This window comes from Podarcis muralis, chromosome 7, assembly GCF_964188315.1.
Source record: "Podarcis muralis chromosome 7, rPodMur119.hap1.1, whole genome shotgun sequence".
Classification (NCBI taxonomy): Eukaryota; Metazoa; Chordata; class Lepidosauria; order Squamata; family Lacertidae; genus Podarcis; species Podarcis muralis.
Window position 1 is genome coordinate 56,308,497 of NC_135661.1, and position 22,165 is coordinate 56,330,661.

Genomic DNA, 22,165 nt, shown 5'->3' on the forward strand with positions numbered 1-22,165 from the left:
TTACCGTCTTCCATCACAATGGATGAGGGAATGAGGTGTGTGCACAGGAAAGAATAGAAACTTATGATTTTCATAACGCTTTTCAGGTGCTCAAAGCCCTTTGCGTGTGTGGTCTGGTTCAAATCCCTGCTCAGCCATGACACTCACTCGGTGACTTTGGGTGCCAGTCACTGCCTCTAAGCCTAACCAGCCTCACAGGGTTGTTGTGAGGTTAAAATGGGAAGGAAGAGGGAAGCATGTCTGCTACCTTGAGCTCATTGGAATAACAGCCTTTCATGTTGCCAGCTTGGAATGTAACAGGCAAATTCCTTTACATGAGGATGCTTGCTCTTCACTGAGCACAATTTAGCCCCTATGTTTCTGGCAGCCCCCAACGACAAAGGAAATAAACCTATTTGTACTGATTGCCTAATGTCTACTTAAGAGGACATATTATCATTTGTAAGAAGCTCTGAGATTTTTTTTATTTATTTTACAATCAAGTGGTGTAGAAATTTTATGAAATAAATAAAAAGTATCTCAAGATTTGCACACAGAAATGTGTGGAGATTTTAATCACAGTATGTACTTCAGGTTTTTAAAAATAGCAATAATATGGAGCAATAAGATAAAGCAAGAAAGCTTTATAACCCTCAGTATTACCCCTACCCCACCCCAAAATGGAAACTGATATTGCCCCTCCACATCCAAAAGCAAAAGCATTTTGTCTTTTTTGAAATGTAACTTACAAGATTAGGTTGATAATATCTGCACTCTTAAGTTATTGTAAAATTTCTGGGTGTTTGCTTTTTAAAATAGAAATGTTTGTACGCATAGATATAGAAATAAGCAGAATGGGGGGGGGGGGAGTAGTGGAACGGGAGAGGAGCAACTAAGGAGGGAGACAGAAAGCACATCCAAGATACATTCCCAACAAGTTCCTCCCACTGATGTGGATGACAAGCAGCAGAATAGCAATTGAAGTCCAGGGCCAAAAAACCGGGCATGTGTGCATGATAATGTCCCAAATGCATGCACAGAAAAGTAAGATCCAACGGACCCGTGTGCAATAGTCCCTGTCTGGAAGCCAGAGCTACTAAATCTCACTTGATCATATCAACATCCCCCTGCCTCCCCAAACATGCTAAAATGGTTTGAAAGGGTGGTCTCCAAGAGCAGCTTGAAAATGTATATCCCAAACTGCAAAAGCACACGATCATTCCTTGTTTAAATTAATGCAAAGGGGTTCAGTTTGTGCTTTGGCAACAGAGCCTGGAAAGGGATCTACCCCTTTCTCAGAGGAACGTAATGCCGGGGGCAGCAGCAGCAGCAGCAGCAGGGCACAAGGTGACGTCATGCCATTTCCAACTCCTTTTGGAACCTGGCCTGGAAATTGTAGGAAGGAGACGGACAAAATTGGAGGGAGCAGGCGGGGGGGGGGGCGGCGGCAGAGGAATAAATTTTTAGCCTGGAAGAAAGGGAACAAACAAAAGCAAGGAGGATAATTGCATTCAGACTGAAACAAACACACGGAGAGAAACATACATGCAACGGAAATTGGAAACCACAAAGGCACAGACTGAGGCCAGCGGGCCTGCCAAGAGACTGTCATTAAGCAATACCCACACAGCTTCTCCACTGGCTAAAGATAAAATGGATCACTTGCCCTTGGCCTGTGCTTAAAAATAAGGCAGGAGGCATTAGGCAGAGAAGTGAACTAGCTCTTGAGAGAACCATTTTCCTACCTGGGAGCCAAAAATGTTCACTCCCGGTCACATACACGAAATGAAAAGTATGCCATTTGCAATAAACTTTGCATAAAATTGTTGCATAAAATTTGCATTTAATTTTAATGAGGCTAAGAATGTCAGGCAAAATGGTCGGGCCTCACGCATGTTCACTTCATAAAATCATGCCTCAGTTCTCATGCTATCTGTTGCTGTTGCATGTTCTAGTCTCCATCATCTGGGGCAACAGGTTGACAAAGGCTGCTGTAGAGTCTCAGGAGTTAAAGCCCAGGAAAGGAGATGCCAATAATAATGGAGAGCTTGTTTCATTGAAGTTTCACAGTCACTGTTCTCATCTGTCTCCTCAACACCTAAGTGTAAATGTAAGTTAAACCCAACAATTTCTGTGGGGAGCAATCCTAAAAAAAGCTCAACAACTTCAAACTTCAATCCTAAAAAAAGCTCCGGCCCTCACCAGTGCTATAAACTGTTCTGAAGGTGTTTGCTTTTTGTTTTTGAGTTGTGTGTTTGCTTGCTGCTCTGGGGTGCTGGGGGAGGAAGGGCGGGGTATGGATTCAATACAAAAGAAATTGGTCCCTGGGATGACAGAAACAAGTGATTTCTTCCTGCCAGCATTAATCAGGGGTGATGCCTTGGGATGGGGCAGTTTAGGCAGGGAGCGTTGTGTGATATTGTTGTCACTTTTAAAAGTGGTTTTTTGTTGGGAATCTATTATTACGTACACAAATCTCCCAGTTAGGAGGGACTGTGTGTTTAAATCATTCATATATGCATGCAGTAGTGAAGCTTGTCTCAGAGATGGCGGCACCTTGCCCTGCTCCCACCCTCAGCTTTTGCCGCATTTGCCCCAAACCTATCCCAACTCTACTACTTTCTCACCATCTACTGCTTCGACTGCTCCACTCTCTTGGCTGCCTAAAGATGATCCAGAGAAATCCCCTTTCCTCCCTCTCACAGGAAGTCTGGCTTGCGTTTACATCCACCCACAAGAAACCAAAAAACAAAACAAGGAAAGATGGAGCCTCTTCCAGACACATCTTTCCAACCCAAATTCCTTGGCTGCCTTTCTGCTTCCCCCAGCCCCAGTCCAGAAGTCTGCTGCTCTCTAGTTACTTAACAGACAAGCAGCTGGAGGCAGAAGCCCCCTAAATGAGGACAGGCGACCCTTCCCAGTCTCAAGAGGCTGGCAAATAGGCAGAGATCTGTGAGATCTTCCAAACCCATGCCCTATTCCTCCTGCCTTGCCCCCCACCGCCCCAGATGGTTTCCAGCAATTTGCAGTATTTTCTGGGCCCAGCTCTAAAACCATGTGAGAAGGGGCCAATTTGGAGGTTCCACGTGTACTTGGACTGAGATCTGCGAGCTTTCAATCCTGGCTCAAGAGGTGCTCATGGTGGAATGGATGTAAGGCAGCCTGACACAGCTACAGGGAGACAACAAGCCTTGCATTTGCCAGCAAAAGTGCATCAAACTGCGAACCCAGCTGATTTCCTGCATATATGTTCCAAGACTGTGCTGAAAAGCAATTGGCTTTTACACAAGCCGTGGTCCTCCACAGCAACAACCAGATGTGGCCCTCCAGATGTTTCTTGACTACACCTCCAATTGTTCCTGGCAATGTTAGGCAGGGCTGATGGGATTCCCACAGCATTTGGAAGGCCACAGATTTCTCTACCCCAATTTGTACTTGATATACCGGTACATTAAAAGTGAATGTCCGAAATAGAGCAGCTGTTGGCGTTGGTATGAAATGGCTGTAATCTAATGTTGTGAACGTCTAAAAAGTCGGAGACTCACCTGTGAGCATCAGCTACATGCAATTGCTAGCCTTATTAGTTGTGTTATGAGAATTATAAGGTCTAAGATATAAAAGAAATTTACCAAGCAAACACATACATGAAAAAAAATATATAAACCGTAAGTCTGAAACAGTACAGGAAAAAGTCCTGAAACCATTTTGTCCCTCCCAAATTGATCTCAAATGTTTCTCTGCAAGGAGGGAAGAAATGAGAAAAACCTCCCCATTGTCTGTTTGCTCACAAATCCTGCCTTAAGGGCACATTTAAGATATGAATAGGGCGAGCCTGTGACCTGGACTCAGGAATTAAGTATTTATCATCACAAAAGAATAACCAGGCTGTCCAGGTAAACCCATTAATAGCCAGGTAAACCCATCAACAGGTTTCCTACCAGACAGGATTCTGTTGTAGATCGCCCCTTCTCTGATGTATGTATGAATGATGTATGGGGGGGGGGTGGTCTTGGGCTCCAGGGTGGACAATTTCAAAAGTCTATATAAGGGCTTGCGCACCATTGTTCAGGGTCCCTCCTGCCTCCTGCATGTGGCTGTGAGCAACCTGTTGCAACAGTTAATAAAGATCAGGCTTACTAGCTGCTTTGCTTCTCAATATTCTCTGGTTGACCTCTGCTATTTTCTCCTACCAATAGAGAACCTACAAAAGGACTCTATATGGACTCTTCGGTACCCCATAAGGGAAAAGGAGCATTTTTTTCTTATAAGTTGCGTAAGGAGAGTTGGGGAAATATAGGAAAAAATGTTGGGGTGTTCACAAAATTCATCCAGGATATTCAACATCCCCTACCCATTGCTACCTAGTATGCTCCTCCCCACTCTCTCACATCTTTATACCCTAAAAAACAAACAAACAAACAAACAAACAAACAAACAAACAAACAAACAAGAAAGGGCTCCTAAGAAAGAGGATGTCTGTTAAAAGGGCAGAGAGGTGTGTAAATCACTGGAGGAGACACAGCCAAGAAGGGGGAGCAGTCGGGGGGAATGGAAGCCATTCAGGACATGGCAGATGGCCACAGAGAGACCCGCTGGCAGACCAAGAAGGCTTGAAGATGTTGCCAAGAGTGTCTGCTTCAAGGCTGGTTGACCCAAGACCATCGGCTCATCGGCACAATGGGGGAGTTTTGCCCAAGCGAAACACTTGCAAGGGTGCAAAGGATTCTGGGATGTACATCATCATTAATAAGCGACCCCCTCCCCCCTGTGACCATGTTCAGAAACAGGATGGAGTGACTCTCCTATGAGGAAAGGTTGCAGCGTTTTTAGTTTACAGAAAAGGCAAGGAAGAGGCGACATGATAGAAGCTTATAAAATTATGCATGACATGGAGAATGTGGATAGAGAAAAGTTTTCACCACTCTCTCATAATGCTAGAACTTGTAAAGGTAAAGGTACCCCTGACCATTAGGTCCAGTCGCGGACAACTCTGGGGTTGAACGTTCCATCTTGCTCTATAGGCCAAGGGAGCTGGCGTTTGTCCGCATACAGCTTCCGGGTCATGTGGCCAGCATGAGTAAGCCGCTTCTGGCGAACCAGAGCAGTGCATGGAAACGCTGTTTACCTTCCTGCCGGAGTGGTACCTATTTATCTACTTGCACTTTGAAGTGCTTTCAAACTGCTAGGTGGGCAGGAGCAGGGACCGAACAACGGGAGCTCACCCCGTCGTGGGGATTCGAATCGCTGACCTTCTGATTGGCAAGCCCTAGGCTCTGTGGTTTAGACCACAGCGCCACCCGCGTCCCTTGAACTTGTAGAAATCCAATAAAGCTGAATGTTGGATGTTTCAGGACGGAGGAGAAGAAAGTACTTCTTCACGCAGTTAACCTGTGGAACTCAACTTAGATGGCTTTAAAATAGAATTAGTCAAATAATTCATGGAGGAGAGGGCTATCAATGGCTGCTAGCCATGGTGCCTATGTTCTGCCTCCACAGTAACGCTCCTGAATACCAGTTGTGGAAACAAAAGGAGCAGAGAGGGCTCTTGTGCATAGAACACAACAGTACTTCTGCAAAGTCCCCATGTGTTTTGATGGGGCCTACACAGGACCCTTGCCAGATTTATCATATTTGATAGGTTATGAACAATGGAATCAGGGGCTCCTCTGTGCAAAATTACAGAATGTGGGCTCCTTCTAATCTTCAAACACCCGAAATCTTCCTTCTCCATGTTGGAGAACAGCTGCCGGGGGCTCCCTGCCTTTGTCCCCTGAGCAAGCCTAGATAAACATGCCTGACCTTTGCCCTCCCACCCAGGGCTCCTGCAGCTAAGAGGGGCCACCACAGCCCAAGCATCTTGCAAACACCTCCCTCCCTGCTGAAACACACACACACGCTCTGCTGTTTAGTAGCTTTCAACATTTCACATTAAGCATGCCATTGCTAGCCATTCCTGAAGCGTTTTTCAGTACGCAAAGTGCTCTGAAACTCTCATCTTATTTCCGTCAGGTAGGTAAGGCTGAGAAGAGTATGACATTCCCAAGGCTGCCAAGGTTTCCCATGCACAAAGCAAACAGACTCCATGAGGCCGAGCTGTGGTGGAACTGCCACATGTGCAGATGTGTGCCAGAAGTGAGAGTGGGGGAGATGAGAGCCCGCCATTGCTTGTTTGCATCCATTAATCAAAGCAAATGGATGCAGTTTTTAAGTGCTGAAAGGGAACCACAAGTGGGCATCTCCCTAAACCTCTCAAGATCCTGTAGGAATTTCCTGAGTAAAGCTAATGCCAGCTGGATGGCAAAATCACCCTACAAAGCATGGCATTTTCTTTACAGACCGTGCTCTCCTTTCCACAAAAATACCTTTTTATTTAATAAATGCACAACTGTCACTCATTTCTGAAATAGGACCAAGGCCTTTTCTCTTAAGGTAGCACTTTTGTAGCACTTAAAACTGCTGTCCCCCACCACCACCCCGCAAACACAGATACTGTATAATCCTTTACAAAAAAGACAATGTAAATGTTAGCATGGGCGCAACCAGGATTTTTGTGGGAGGGGGCAGAACACAATAGAGAGAACCTGAAGGCTTCTACTGGGGGTGGGGCAGAACCTTGAGTTCAATGCTTTTCAATAATATTTCTGGACCTGGGAGTGGCGGTTCCTAGAGCTATGTGCCAATGGTGGGCAGGGCCAGAGGTAGAAGTGGGCAGAGCTATAAATGTAACCTCCCACCCAAACAGTTGTCTAGTTTTTACACACAGACACACACACACAGACACACACACACAACTCTACCCTCCATCCAGACAAGCAAGAGGGATTATGGGAGTTCACAGACATATTTGAGCCAGGATAGCACCCCCTTATCCCACGGGTTTGGAGAGCAGACATTGCTTCCCCCTCCTGCCCTTTTAAAGAGAGGGGAAGCTCAGGGCAGGGAGAGGTGAGCTGAGGGTGTCTCAAGAGGGGCTTTGCAAATCCAGGCACACCCAGCTTGTGCCGGTTGCCTTCCTTGTTAAGCACCAACTCACCGCCTGCCTAAAGGCATGATGGTTTAAGCTGGTTAAATAAATCAAACAGGACAGGAGATGCTGACATATTGGTAAGTCTGCTCTGGAAATGCATCACCTGGGAAAGGCTGAGCTGCTTAATTCTTTTAGGACTTTCTAGGAAGAGAAGGATGCAGCAGAAGGGAGTAAGTATTTGGTTCTGAGTGGCAGGGATGGCAGTTGCTCTCGTTTACATTAAAGGAACAAGACATTGAGGAAACTGAGCCAGGATCACGGGGGTCATGTTTAGTATGGAAATGTAAGTGCAATATAACCAGGGGCTGCAGCCCTTTGCCTAGGATGGTCAGTTGGAGAAGAAGGCAAGGCTTCTGTGCTGTTATTTGCTGCCTGGAAGCTGGAATTCCAGCAGGTGTGCCTTGGATTACAGTTATTTTTAACTCCACAATATTTGGGGCTTTTCAATTTAGAAAAAAAAGGTGAAGTTCAAAAGAGAAGGCAAAGCTGTTTGGTGCCCCAGATGCATTGATGGAGTGACCCTGCATCCCTTCTCTCACCAGCAGCCCAGCCCATGCTGCCCATCACTGGCTTGGATGATGCCCACTGGCATGTGGCCCCAGACTGCCCACCTATCACCGCACGTGGCCCTCATGGGCAAAACGTTCCCCTGTCCTGCACCACTCAGTTGCTGCCTAACGTAAGTGGGTTGTAACAGCATCTTTACTGTAGAATCATAGACCTGCAGAGTTGGAAGGGACCAAAAGGATACATATTAAGATATGGATCCTGAAAGGCAATGTTTGGGAAACAGGTGGATCATGGGTCTGAAAAGGATAAGGACTACTATTAACCTAGCGATATCCTTTGTATTCTAGGGGACACAATCCAGAGCCTCTTGATCATCACTAGCTCAAAGAGGAGGAAGGAAGAGGCAGAAAAATCAGATCCTTGACCACTCTTGATCACTCAGCATGCTGCAAGACAAGGTTTACTATGCTTTTATATGTTCTGTAAGCCACCCAGAGTGGCTGGGGAAACTCAGCCAGATTGGCGGGGTATATTACTACTACTACTACTACTACTACTACTACTACTACTACTACTAGTGTTTGGGGGGGGGTATTTTGCCTGAGGTAGCAAAAAAAATATGCCCCAAATCTCCTCACCTCTACATATTAGTGTTTCTGCTCCATTTGGGGGAGGGTGTGTGTGTGTGTGTGTGTGTCTTTTTGCCTTTTGGAAAGGATCCACCAGAGCCACAGAAATTGCGCCGCCCACAGCTCGTCCTAATTGTTTGCAGGCATGCCCATCTGCAGAGAGCTTTGCCCACATGAAAGGACCCCAGTGCTAGCAGCCAGACACCAAGCAGACATTGCAGGAGGGAGGAGGAGGACGGCAGGGGTCTACTCAGTTTCAGGGGCGGGATGTCTGCTCATTTTCCACCGAGCCCTTCAGAGGCCCCCAGACTGCCTCCACCAAACTCCACAATGCCAGCTGCTCCCGTCCAAAGGGAACGCGAGAGGGAAGTGTTTTGGGGTTTCTATGCATTTCTGCAGTGCTGCAAGATTCCAGACATGCAAGGCCCATTGATGTGTTCCCAGCTGATGTGTTGGGCCATCGTTCAGTAGCAGAGCATCTGCTTGGCCTCCAGAAGTTGTAGGTTCGATTCCAGGCATCTTCAGGTAGGGCTGGGAAAGACCCATTGGTGCTGCCAGTCAGAGCGGGATGGACCAATGGTCTGGCTTGGTATAAGGCAACTTCCATGGCTCCTATTTAAATCAGTCCACTGTTTAGAACCATAAGGACGGTGCTGATAACACCAAGGTCGCAGGTTAAATCCCCCTATGGGACAGCATTGCAGGAGGTTGTACTAGATTATCCTCAGGGATCCACGTTCCAGATCCACAATTCTATGATTCTATGACTGGAATCTTACTTTTTTTTTAAGGCAAGGGCTGTAGCTTAGTGGTGGAGCATCTGCCTTGCATGCAGAAAGTCCCAATTTCAATTCCTGCCATATTGAAGGACAGTTGAGAAAGACTCCCTGAAGAGCTGCTGCTGGTCAGTGTAGACAATACTGAACTACATGGTCAAATGATCTGACCCAATATAAGGCAGCTTTCTATGTCACTCTTCAGTTGCTGCGCACAGCCAAAGGTGCGGGTCTGCTATTGAATGAGCAATACTGATAGATAACAGCACTCGGTTCTGCATTCCGATGCGCACGTGGTTTTTGGATAGATGGGACTTTGCACACTTAGCTGCTGATTATTTTCCCGCCCAGCAAAAAGCAAATGGACCATAAGGAAGGCTCAGTATCACTGCCGACAATAGCAGAAGAACAAGATCCATACCGGAAATCAATCTAGCAGGTGACCTCAATGCTTCTACCTTCCCCCAAGAGATACGGGGTGGGATGCTTCTCTGCCATGGGATCAAGAGACAAATGCAGGAAGGAAAAAAGGGAGGCACCATGTGGCAGACAACTGCAGCGCAAGAGGGACCCTGGTTTGGCTGGTGCCCAAGCGCATAATGGCTAAACCAGCTGTGCGAACAAAGCATCTTTTCCTACGAGGAAGGAGTCCTTTTCCACAGCTACCCCCTCCCCCTCAACCAGCCCAGGCTTGGCAGTCCCTTTTGCTTATTCCTTTGTCCAAGATGCAAGCAAAATAGTGGGGTAGCAGAGATGGTGGAAACTCCTGAAGATTCTCTAGCCTTTGCAATATCGCAACAGGCAGACAAGAGACTAACACACAAAGGCTGAAACTGGTGCATTTAACACACAAGGACCTGGGTGGTGGCGGTGTTAGAATTGGCTACTAACCATGATGGCTATGCTCTGGCTTCACGATCAGAGGCAGTTATGCTTCTGAATGTCAGTTGCTGGAAACTGCAGAGGGGAGAGTGCTTTAGCATTTAGGTCTGCTTGCAGGTTTCCCACTGGGGTATCTGGTTGGCTGCTGTGAGAACAGGATGCTGGACTAGATGGGCCATGGGCCTGATCCAGCAGGATCTTCTTATGTTCTTAAAAGCTAAGGAACAACAGTAGCAAAGGTCTCCCCCTGCCCCCTACTCTACTCTGCTCTGCTCAGGACTCAGAAAATATGCAGCTACTGAAGTATCATTTTTTATATAGTTATCAAAGATAAGAGTTGGCCAGTCCTCTCATAATATAGTACCTGGCCACCCTATTACCATATATGCCTTATGCCAGCCTGGTGCCCTCCAGATGCTTTGGACTACAACTCCAATCAAGCCCAGCCAACACACATGGGGCTGATGAGAGTTGTAGTCCAAGGCATCTGGAGGGCACCAGACTATTCATTTATTTGATATCTTACTTCTCTTTCTCCATATAGTCCCAGGGTAGGTTACAACAATATTAAAATCAGTTAATTTAAACAGTGTGCAATAAGAATAATAGGTTGGATCCTAATATTTATATATATTGCAGATGCCAAAGGGTCCTAATATTTCTCTACTGTATATTTCAGATGCCAAAGGCCAGAGTAAAAAGGCACTCCTTCAGCATATGATGGAAACTATAAGGTACCAGCCATACCTCTGTGGGGATGGAATTTCACAGCTTAGGGGCAGCCAGATAATTCCCTTTCCTGATCTTCATCTGCCAATAGTCTGAGGCAGCAGAAATACCATGATGGTCTCTCTGTTGATCTTAACACCCAAGAGGGTCTGTAGGGAAGGTTGGTGAAGCACAGAATAGCTATTTTAAAAAGGCATTAACTATAGAATTCCTTTTCCTAAGCAGATTCTGTTTTGTTTTCAAGGAAAGCTTCTACTGCTTACGGCTGCCTGAAAGTTTGTGGTCAATGCCTAGGAAAAGGCAAGCGGCCAGAGGACTCCCTGTATATGCTTTGCAGGGCTCTTTCTCATCCCCTGACTAGCAACAATGCAGGTGGGAGAAATCAGAAAACAAATCTGCATAATTTATAAAGGTCACAAAATGCAGCTTTTTGTGGCACAGAATTCTAGTTACCAGCCGAGAAACTGAGGCAGGATTTGTGGGTCTCCCTGTTCCCACTGCCAGTGGAAGAACCCAAGCCATGCTCAGCAGCCATAGCCATAGGGCATCTGTGGCAGAGTGTGACTGACCCCTGAATGCATGGGTTCTTCAAATACTTCTGTGGGGGCTTCTGTGCATTTCATAGGCTCCCCTCTGCAGAGCGCCTCTTGCTTCCAAGAGCTGAAATTAACTCAAGCTCCTGAAGGATTTGCAACCAGAGTGCAGCAGCCAACAGCTCTGCCAAGCTGGAAAAGTCCTTCAGGAAACCTTAATGGGAGGGTGCTGGAGAGTCTTAATTGGATAAGTACAAGGCATGGAGGATGGTCAGCCCACTGCTGTCAAGGAAGACTAATTGCCTAAACCCAATGTATGTACTGCAACGAACAGGAATCAAGGAGGCAGGAACCTGCTGCTGGACATGGCTGCCGTGATGATGCTCTTGAGTCCTGCTACATCAGAGGTCTGTGATACTAGGGAGGGATGCTAGATGCTGCTGTTCTTCTCAGGTCCTGGTTGTGGGTGTGCCCCTGGGGCACCTGGTTGGCCACTGTGAGAACAGGATGCTGGACTAGATGGGCCATTGGCAACAGGCTGGTGCAATAGGCTCTTTTTATGTTCTTGCTGTTTTTATTTTTCATTGCATTTTTTATGGACCACCTGTTATTGCAACATTTTATGTAGAGCATTTTGGGAGCCCTTGGACCATAGAACTGCATACAAGTGCATTCCCAAATAAATACAGCACAACATTCCAGAAGGAATTCGGAGAGGCACAGCTTGTAGCACAGAGGAACAAAGACCAGCACCTCTTGCAATTTCTTCTCTGGCACAGCTATAAATAACATTTACAGGAGTCCTCATCCAGAGGCTGATCTAGTGGCAGGTGCCCCAAGGGATTCTTTTTTTATGTATGCCTTATCTATTGTATAGGTCAGGTTTTTTTTGTCCTTATGTATAATTTATGCTCATGTGTTTTTGTTTTGCCACAGCCTGCATTTGAGTTGCCTTATTAATAAATTTGAATGTGATTGTCTGAGGTGCTGGGCTTAGGAAGTGCCTGTCACAAACTACCGGCACACAAATTTATTGTCTTATGTGATGGGGACAAAGTATGCATGAAAACGCTGCACTGGAGTCTTGAAATGGGCAGAAAAATGGCAATAAAAATAGAATGTCAAGAGTTGAATAAATGACAAGCTGCTTATTGAGTTTGCATCCACATATATATGTGGGGAGGCTAAATGATGTTGCATCGTGGTCATCCCACACTTTCCCACAGGCATCTGGTTGGCCACTGTGAGAACAGGATGCTGGACTAGAAGGGCCATTGGCTATTCTTATGTTCATTGTTCAGTGCATCTTCATGTCACATTTCTTATCACATAAAGTCCAAAACATTTGGGGAGGTGACTCTGTTGCATAAGGCCTCCCAATCAATGCTGATTGTACAACCTGAATTTAGGAACATAGGAAGCTGCCTTATACCACATCAGATCATTGGCCCAACCAGCTCAGCCTTGTCTACCCTGAATGGCAGCTGCTTTCCAGGATTTCAAACATGGGTTTCTCCCAGCCTTACACGGAGATGCTGGGAATTGAATCTGGGGCCTTCTGAACGCAAACCAGATGGTCTACCACTCAGCTAAAATCTGTGACCAAAGATGCATCTGGTCCATCAACATAGTCACCAAGTCAGACCATTAGTTCATTCGGCTCAATACTGTTGCCTAAACCCTTATATCCCAGCTTGACTACTGAGATCACCTGCAGGAGCATTTCTGGTCCTTCTCAGAGTTGGTGAGGCTCATTTGACAACAAGAAGAAACCAAACCCTGTCCTGTGGAACTCTCTGCCAAGGGAGATTCAGCAGACATCTTCTGTGCCAACTTTTAAATACTTGCTGAAAACTTTTCTATTCTGTCAGGTCTATGTAGGCAATTAAGAGTACGTCCCCCACAAGGGTCTACTGATCTTTGCGTCTAGCTTTGTTGTTTTCAACTTTTCGTGCTTTTATTATATGATTTTATCTTACTTTTACTGTTGTAAACCACTTTGATACATTTTGGTGATATAGTGGTATATATAAATATAAACAAACTGGCAGCAGCTCCAAACACTGAAGTCTCTCGCAGTGAACCTGGGACCTTCAGGCATACAAAACATCAGCTCCCACGTCTGTCTAACACTCTCAGGCATTTGGAACCAGAGCTGCAAAAATACCGGGACTTCAGCATCTGCTTCAGCCTCCCCACCAAAGCCACACATGAGTCACCCCTTTCCCTCCGACTTCAACTTTCCAAAAAGAAAAGTCCTTCTCCAGGGCTGTGGGCCGATTACACAACAAAACCCCACGAGCCCCTAGCTTCGGCTCAGCTGCAGGGACAAGGCTGCAAGCGCCCCTGCCACTCACCCATTCACACTCCCCCGGCCTTGCCCGTCTGCTCTCCCATTGGCCGAGAGCGGCTTCTTTGGCTACATTCGTTCCCAGGCGCCAACCTCTCATTGGCCGGCGCCGTCCTCCCGCCCGACCATTGGCCGAGGAGAGTGACCACCTAGGGTGCTTCTCCCCATTGAGAAGCGCTGCCAGCCCTCCTCGCATTCCAAACGCCCCCCTCCCCGCATAGCTGGGCCGGCCCGGACAGGCGACGGTGCTTCCTCGCCCTCCCCAAGCGCTGCGCCTTGGAAACCTCTCCAAGCGCGCGGGCGGCTCTTCCCGGACTCCCTCCCCCCCCCGCCCCGCTGCAGGCACCGGGCAGAGAAAGACCGGGGGCTACTTTTTCTGGGGGGAGGGAGAGAAGCGACCCCTCCGCAAGAGCCCACCCGCGAGCGCAGCGTCGAGACTTGCCGAGGATGCATATGGAGGATGACCGCGCCTTCCCTCCCCGCCTCCCTTCCCGCCAGGACGAGGAAAGTGGGGGTGCCTGTCCTCCCCGCCCCGCTTTCGGGCGCCCCATTCCGACCCCCGACTTGTCCCTCACCTCGGCGGCCCCCGATGGCGCCTCGGCTCGGGCGCGCGCTTTCCGTCCGCCTTGCTGCCGTGGCTCGGATTGCCGCTGCCGTCGCGGCTGGAGGAGAGGGAGAACTTTTTAGTCTCCTCCCCTTCGGAGTTGAAGGAAAGACGGGGGGAGACGGAGGGGGGCTTGGTGTTGTCTGGGAAGGCTGAGCCAGGAGCAGGTAGAAGGCGAGGGAAGGGGCGCCTTCACACATGACGCTGCGGCAGGGTCGAGTTCTTCTGCTTAAATAAACGAGGGGGCTTCCAGATTAATTTTTTGGGGAAGGGAGAGGGACTGACTTTGCAAATAGGTCGTTGGCAACCGTTTCTTTTCTTTTTACTTCCCTTGTGCTTCGCTGGCGGGTATCTACAGTATTGTAGAATGGGTGCTCCTCAGGTCTGGAGATTTTTCAAAGTGCCGACGAGATTGCCAGCCTCTTGGGGGTAGTCTTCTCATTTCGGATATCTTAGCAACCAGTTTATAACACCAAACTATCTGGGACGTGATGAAGGCCGTGCTCAGGGGAGTTTGTGTAAAAGAAAATGTTTTAAAACAACTCCGAACAAGAAATTTCCTTGCTGTTACCGGAATATGAGAGGACTGTCAACTGAAACGTACAAAATAATAGAAAAAAAGTAGAAGGAAGTTGACTATGGAAATTAACCAAACAACTGTGGACCTGTTATATGTTAAACTGGTTTTTTAAAAAAAAAAGTTTGGCGGGGAATTAAATACACTTCAAAATATATTTGCATTGCGTTTGTTTGTTTCATTCTATTTCTTCCTTTACACATCTTCCTGTCCAAATGCTGTTCAAATTAAAGACTTCTTACATGTATGGGCATGGGGGGGGGGCAGCTGCCTCCCCAATCAAGTAAAACAATAGAAGTACTTAACTAACTGACCAATCACATCGGTCTGCCCCACCAACAAAAATATTTGCTACGCCCATATTGACCATCTCACTATGTGAGGAGGACGAAAGATACTTAGATAACAAAATCACTTCAGAGGAGGTAAAAAGAGTGATGTGAAGCTTGTGCACCTTGGAATGCTATTCCCAAGCACTTGTGGATGGAATTGGGCTGCATGGCTCCTACTTCTGCCACCATCACTTAAGAGGAAGCCCTGATGGTGTGGAAGCAGAGTCACTTCTGGGTAACCTGTGTGTGAGACCAAGCTACAGGGACTTCTGGCACACCAGATGCTTAAGCCAAGCTGAAAGCAATCTCAGGCATGCCTACTCAGGAGTAAGCACCATTGACTTCAAATGGGGATGGCTTCAGGTAAATGTATTGCATTGCAGCAACAGCTGGGTGCACATCATACAGTTAAAACACATGGCTTCCCCCAAATAATCCTGGGAACTTTGCTAAGAGTGCTATCTCTTGCGATAGCACTATCTCTGTAAGGGCAAACTACAGGTCCCAGGATATAAATGTAAAAAGAAATATTTATTTGGGTAATGTCCAGCCACTACTGATACCGGTGGGACATGGTTTAACCATAGCTATGTTTTCAGTTTCTGCTCCAGGTTTAGGAGGGTCTTTGGGTAAGACAGGTTGCAATGGGGAAAGAGAACGTAAGAGGAGCCTGCTGGGTCAGGCCAGTGGTTCCTCTAGTTCGTTCAGCATCCAACCAGCATCACAGTGAGCAACCAGAAACCTGCAAGCAGGACCCAAGCACAAGAGGATTCACGCCTCCTGGGTTTTGCAGCAACTGGGATTCAGAAGCATTGCTGCCTCCAAATGTGAAGGCAGAGCATAGCCATCAAGGTTACAAGAAGGGGCAGGTCCAGGGGGCTCTTGTCCATGGGACCCCAGGTGTGGTTTGCACCCTCACAGCTAGGCTGCCCCAGTTTTGCTGGATCGTGCCAATAATACACAATGTAGCACTCTATTTCTCATTTGTGTGTGTAACACACACACACACACACACACACACACACACACACACACACTATATATGTCTAGCAGCTGCTTGGCCAGGCAACATCATTCCAAGAGAGCGATGCTTTTGTCATTAACAAGAGAAGATTTATGAACTGTATTTGGCAGCGTTCTAGGGGTTGTGTGTGTACGCTGCAGTTATAGCATTTTTCTGGAATGCCATTATGGAAACAAAACTCCTATATGGAACGGTTGAAAGAGCCGAGTATGTTTAGCCTGGAGGAGAGGGGATTAAGGGGGAGACATGGTAGCAGCCTTTAAATATCTGGAGGGCTTTTCCCACGCAAACAATGGAGCGGGCTGCTTCTCTGGAGAGCTGGGCTAGAACCAATGGGTGGAAATGGCCAGGGAAAGCAGGTTGTAGTTAAACTTGAGGAGAAACGTCCCAACCTTGAGGGTTGGTTGAAAGTGGAACAGTCCTATGCCTGTGCGTTTTGGGAAGTGATGGGCTGCCCTTCACTGGAAACATTTGAGCAGAAGTTGGATGGCCACTTGCCCGGTGCTGTAATTGTAAGATTCCTGTGCTGATCAGTGGGTTGGACTAAGAGAAAACCCATATGACTTTTCTGAGGAAAAACTACCTGCCCAGCTGTCTACTTCCAAGCAGTGATGGCTGGTGCCCATTCGGGCTGGTGGGGTGAAAAGCAGGGAGACCAACAGATGAGGGAGCCGGGGTCAGTGGCAGGCAGAGCCAACTAATTTTGCTTTATCCCCTTTTCCCTGCTGAGTTTTACAAAGGCAACACTGAGACTAAGGAGGAAGCTGAAAGCCAAGGCCTGAAAATCCCTGGACTGGTTGTAAGTACCAAGGCAGGCAGGTGGGGGCTGGCTGCCCCCCCCATTTTAATAGTGTCACCCATAGTTTGCAAGACGACAGTGCTCTGTTTTGCTGTAGTTAAAGGTAAAGGGACCCCTGACCATTAGGTCCAGTCGTGGCCGACTCTGGGGTTGCGGTGCTCATCTTGCTTTATTGGCCGAGAGAGCCGGTGTACAGCTTCTGGGTCATGTGGCTAGCATGACTAAGCTGCTTCTGGCAAACCAGAGCAGCGCATGGAAACGCCGTTTACCTTCCCGCTGGAGCGGTACCTATTTATCTACTTGCACTTTGATGTGCTTTTGAACTGCTAGGTTGGCAGGAGCTGGGACCGAGCAACGGGAGCTCACCCTGTCACGGGGATTCGAACCGCCAACCTTCTGATCGGCAAGTCCTAGGCTCTGTGATTTAACCCACAGCGCCACCCGTGAGCAAAAGGAGGAAAGCCTCAACTTTGGGGTTGAGCACATGTACATTGAACATGAAGTCCCAACCTCTGAGATTCAGTTTATAGGAAGCATCGCTGATTCTCTCGGCAAGTTTCAGTAACGTTGGTCCAGTATGCAGAACAGAGAGGCAATTGCATCAACAGATTACTATTTTGGGTGTCTCGCCCAGTCCCTGCTGACTGTTCCTCTGGCTGCTCTCACTGCTTCACAATCTGCAAGAGAATACTCAAATTAGTTGTGTCATTTCTGCATTTCTATTATAGGGACATAGGAAGCCAAGTCAGAACTACCAGTCTACCTAGTTCACATTGTCCACTCTAGCCTTTCCCAATTCCATTTCTTTTGGACTGCAACACCAGTCAGCCCTGGCCAGCACAGGGGTTGTAGTCCAAACCACCTAGAGGACACCAAGTTGGGGAAGGCTGCTCTACACTTATGGGCCTTTTGTCCCACCCCCTGACTAGCAAAATCAGACTTGTGCAGAACAGAAATAAACAAACTTGTTCAGTTGGACAGTTTTATATTCCAGTGGCAGATGCTTTCCCCCCTTACTATAAAATTTATTCCAGTGAGACATAGTTGTGTATTCTCTTATTGTACCTTATATATATGTATTTCATTACTAATCTGTTATTCATTGGTTTGTGGCTTATTTTGCATGATTTATTGAGGGACCTCCTTCTTTGGTTTCAGAGTTGGCAAACATGAGCTCAACTGAGCATAAGAGACCAGCAGCTGCATGTGCTTGCTAAACTTTGGACCACAATACACATGTGGCCTTGTGGAGGTTGCATTTCATTCCTCCTTCATAGACGAGTGTGACTTTACCCTATCAATAATTCACTGCAGGCCAGTAGGCAAGTTTTCTTTTTCTTATAAAGGCTTGCTCCTCTTCCTGTGACACACAGTACTCACAGAACATAGCTGTCAACATTTCCCTTTTTTTAAGGGAAATTCCCTTATTCCGGATAGGATTCCTCGCAAGAAAAGGGAAAAGTTGACAGCTATGTCATAGAACTCTTTGCAAAAACTGCTGGCAAAACCACTCCATGTCTTGCTCTTTTTTTTGGGGGGGGATTGATATTCATCTCTTAAGTTTCTCCTACTTTTGGCAGCGGTTTTTGGTCACTTATTGAACATTTGTCCTAGTTGCATAAGGCTTGTGGCCAGTTAGACAACAACAGCTACTTCTGATTCTGATTGGTTTGCGGGGAGGTGCGGCATTGGTGGGGATGTATTTACCTTAAATAAAGCTTTCAAACCTTGGCTAGAGCAGTGTTTCCCAACCACTGTTCCGCGGCACACTAGTGTGCCGCGAGATGTTGCCTGGTGTGCCGCGGAAAAAATTGAAAGATTTTTTTTTAAAAGTCAAATTTTCGATTGGGGCGCCGTCACTAGATGACCCCTGGGGTTCCCTCCCTCCCGCTCTGCGCCTCCCTCCTCCTCCTCCTCCTCCGGGGAGGCCCTTCCTGGCTCTCGGCCAAGGCTTGGCGGCTGCCACTCACTCACTCGCTCGCCCACCCGTCCCTCCATCCCTGCACCCGGCCTCTCCCCCTCTGTCCCCGGCGCGGGGGCTGCCGGGATCCGTAGTCCCCTCGCCCTTGGGCTCCGCGCCTGCGCGGGGTGCGCGAACTACGTTTCCTGGCGGGCCGGGCGTTTTGTTTGAAGCGCTCTTCTCCCGGCCATGGAATGAGCGCGGCGGCCGGGCGGGCAGGGGCTCTTCCGCGCAGACCCCGTGCAGCCTGCCTGCGCCCCCGCGGAGATCGGGCGGCAGGATGGAGGCCAGGGATCCCCGCGGAGGCGGAGCGGTGGAGGCGGAGGCTGCCCCCCAGGTAGGGCTGCGTCGGGGGGGTTTCATTTTTGCAATGCTGCATCCGCGCTGGAGGGGACGCATCGGACCGCGGGGAGACCCCTTGGCGGGCGTGCAAGGCAATGCATGCGTGCAGGCGTTGCATGGAGTGCAGTGCAATGCAATGGCAACGCGGCGCCCTGCATGCATGCATGCAACTTCCACCGGCACTCCGGACTTGGCAGGTGAGGGGGGTCCCCAGTGGGCGGCAGAGAGAGCCGGGAGGGCGAAGGGGAGCCGGGGGGAGCAGCGCTGCTCCCCGAGCCGAGCCCGGGGGGAAACTTCGGCGTCGTTGTGCCGGGTGTTGGAAGCGGAGGCTGGCGGGGGCCCCTCACCTGCAAAACCTGGTCGCCTCTCATATATTTCGTGCATTGCATTCATCGCCCGCTTTCTCCTCCAAGGAGCTCCCGGGGGCGCGCGTGGTTCTCCCCGTGTTATCCTCGCAACAACAGCCCTGCGAGGTGGGTCAGGCGAGTGGCCCAAGGGAGCTCCCAGGGATTGTCCTGGCCAGGTGGGGTGATTTGAACCCTGCTCTCTGCCCGGTCTTCATCCTCATTTAGCCCCCACATGTGCATGACTGTGCATGACTGAGGTTTTCCCCCCTCGTCTTGGCTATGGTGTGAGTCTGTGCTGTTAATTAATGGGGTTCTGCCTTCGGAGAAGATGAGCCAGCCCTCAAGGAGGTGATTATGTAATTTGCTAGCAATTCATGTCCCTCCCGGCGTGACGCTGCGCGCTGACGTCACGGGGCTGTAATGGTGGTGTGCCTCGAGATTTTTTTCATGAAACAAGTGTGCCTTTGCCCAAAAAAGGTTGGGAAACACTGGGCTAGAGATCAGTTAGGAACTGCTTAAAGACTCCAGTGTGTGTATTGATCTGTAGTATTTTATAACAAAGTACAGCTACAAATGTATCTTGAATACCATTATGTGAACACAGATTACAAAATAGCACTGGAAATGCAGTGTGTGCATAGGGAACGGGTGTTTGAATGCCACTTTAGTTAGCTCTGTCAGGCATTGGTTCTAGTTCCACCCAGGGACTCAGCTAGTAAAGGTACAGGGACCCCTGACCATTAGGTCCAGTCGTGACCGACTCTGGGGTTGCGGCGCTCATCTCCCTTTATTGGCCAAGGGAGCCAGCGTACAGCTTCCGGGTCATGTGGCCAGCATGACTAAGCTTCTTCTGGCGAACCAGAGCAGCGCACAGAAACGCCATTTACCTTCCCATTTACCTACTTGCACTTTGATGTGCTTTCGAACTGCTAGGTTGGCAGGAGCAGGGACCGAGCAACGGGAGCTCACCCCTTCGCGGGGATTCGAACCGCGGACCTTCTGATCAGCAAGTCCTAGGCTCTGTGGTTTAGGCCACAGAGCCACCCGCATCTCATCTGGGACTCAGCTATACAGCTGCAAATAAAACCTTTTCAGTGTGTTTTAAGTGCAATATACAATGTGACACTAGATGGCAATGGTGAGCCTTATGGAAAATTCAATGCATTTTTTAAAAAAAGCATTTTTAGCATGGCTTTTATATGTGTGTAGCTTCCACCCTAGTGTTAGTCTCCCTGCCTTCCACCCAATGAGCCTCCATTAGTTGTAAACCAGGATAACTCTCCAGCAACTTATGAGGTAGTGCTGCTGAACAGTTGAAGCCAGCACAGAGGCAGCCTTCCTCAGCTTGGTTGTCCAGTGGAAAACCCACAGAGCTCAGGTCCTAGAGCAGCATCCCAGAGAGCCCAATGATCTGGAACAACCCCAGAGCAGGTTTGGCCTCTGCACCAAGTGCCAGGCATGTGTCTGCAGGAATGCCTCCTTTCCTCACTTTTTCTTCTTCCACAGGAATGGTGTTTTGTGGTGGCAAGGTATGGCAGGCTTGGCTGATCAGGGGATGCAGAAAAGGGTGGCTAGTATTCTTCATGTAGTCCAATATTGTCTTCTTTGATCAGCAGCAGCAACCCCCAAGGGTCAGGTCTTTTCCATCACCTGCCTGCCAACTCCTCCTCCTTATGGGAGATGCTTCCAGTGATTAAATCTGGGACCATCTTGTTCTGCCTCTAAGCCCTGCTCACTCTCCCATGGCCTGGCAGGGCAGCAGGAGCTGAGGTCAGTGCAACAACTCAAAATTCAGAAGTGAACAATACCTCCTGGTTGCCTTGTGTGATATTCCTGCTATTCTTTTCAAGGGAAGGCTCAGAGAAGTGAAGATATGTCTGTGGGCCGAGTTGGGAGGAGCTCTCCAGCTGCTGGCAGATGTTCCTTTATGCCTCTGCCTCCAAGCCGTGTTTATTGGACGTGCAGTAACTCTTTGCACAATGGAGGAGGCATCCTTTGCTTCCCTGGATGCAGGCAATATTTCACAACGTGTGACTTGGGTTTCTCAGATGATAGTGGTTTTCAAAAGAACCAAAAAAGAGCCACAATAGGCCATTTTCTCTTTCCTCGGCCCCCCACTCTTCTGTGTCATCTCCGTTCCCAGGCAGGTTCTCCGATATATCATTTATGAAAACTAAGGAAATAAATAAATAAGCCAACCCTTCGTTGTTTTAACCCTACAGATCCACAATGTGGATCTGAACTACCTAAAATACCTTTAAAACACTTTAAAACATTCATAACAGTTCTAAAAAACAACTTATGGTCATCTCACCGCCCCCTCACAGGCCAAGTGTGATGTATGGGCAGAATTAATTACCTGTCAACAATCACCTGGCATCATAATAACCATGGAGACATTTGTTTTGGCTTTAGGGGTCTTCAGAAGCCCTGTTCAAAGCACTTTGACCTGCACTTTGAACAGAGTTTTTGAAGATCCAACAATCAGCTGATTTGGGGGGGGGGTTGTGTGTGGCATGGCCAGAACGGCCCTATGGACCATATAGGGAGTCCTGGGTCCAGAGGCTCCCCACCCCTGACTTATAATCCTCCATCTCTTCAGTCATTCAATTTGGATTTCTCATGTGTCACACCTGGATCTGTAATACTGAATGCCGGATCTCTATGGAGTGCTTTGCTGGCTCATAATCTTGCCTTCCTGGAAATGAGAGAGGGATCCTGCACATGTAGGAAGAAGTGTGCTCTCCACGCATTCAGTAACATTG

The 22,165-nt window shown here is 48.2% G+C and overlaps 1 protein-coding gene across 1 annotated transcript in view; it reads right to left on the reverse strand.

The window, feature by feature from the left end:
• CCDC102A (coiled-coil domain containing 102A) overlaps positions 1–14,615 on the reverse strand; it is a 36,238-nt gene extending 21,623 nt beyond the window's left edge. The window contains exon 1 of the mRNA XM_028739301.2: positions 13,991–14,615. The gene's annotated coding sequence lies outside the window, so the exon portion shown is untranslated. The remainder of the gene's footprint in view (positions 1–13,990) is intronic.
• Between the last annotated feature and the right edge of the window lie 7,550 nt (positions 14,616–22,165).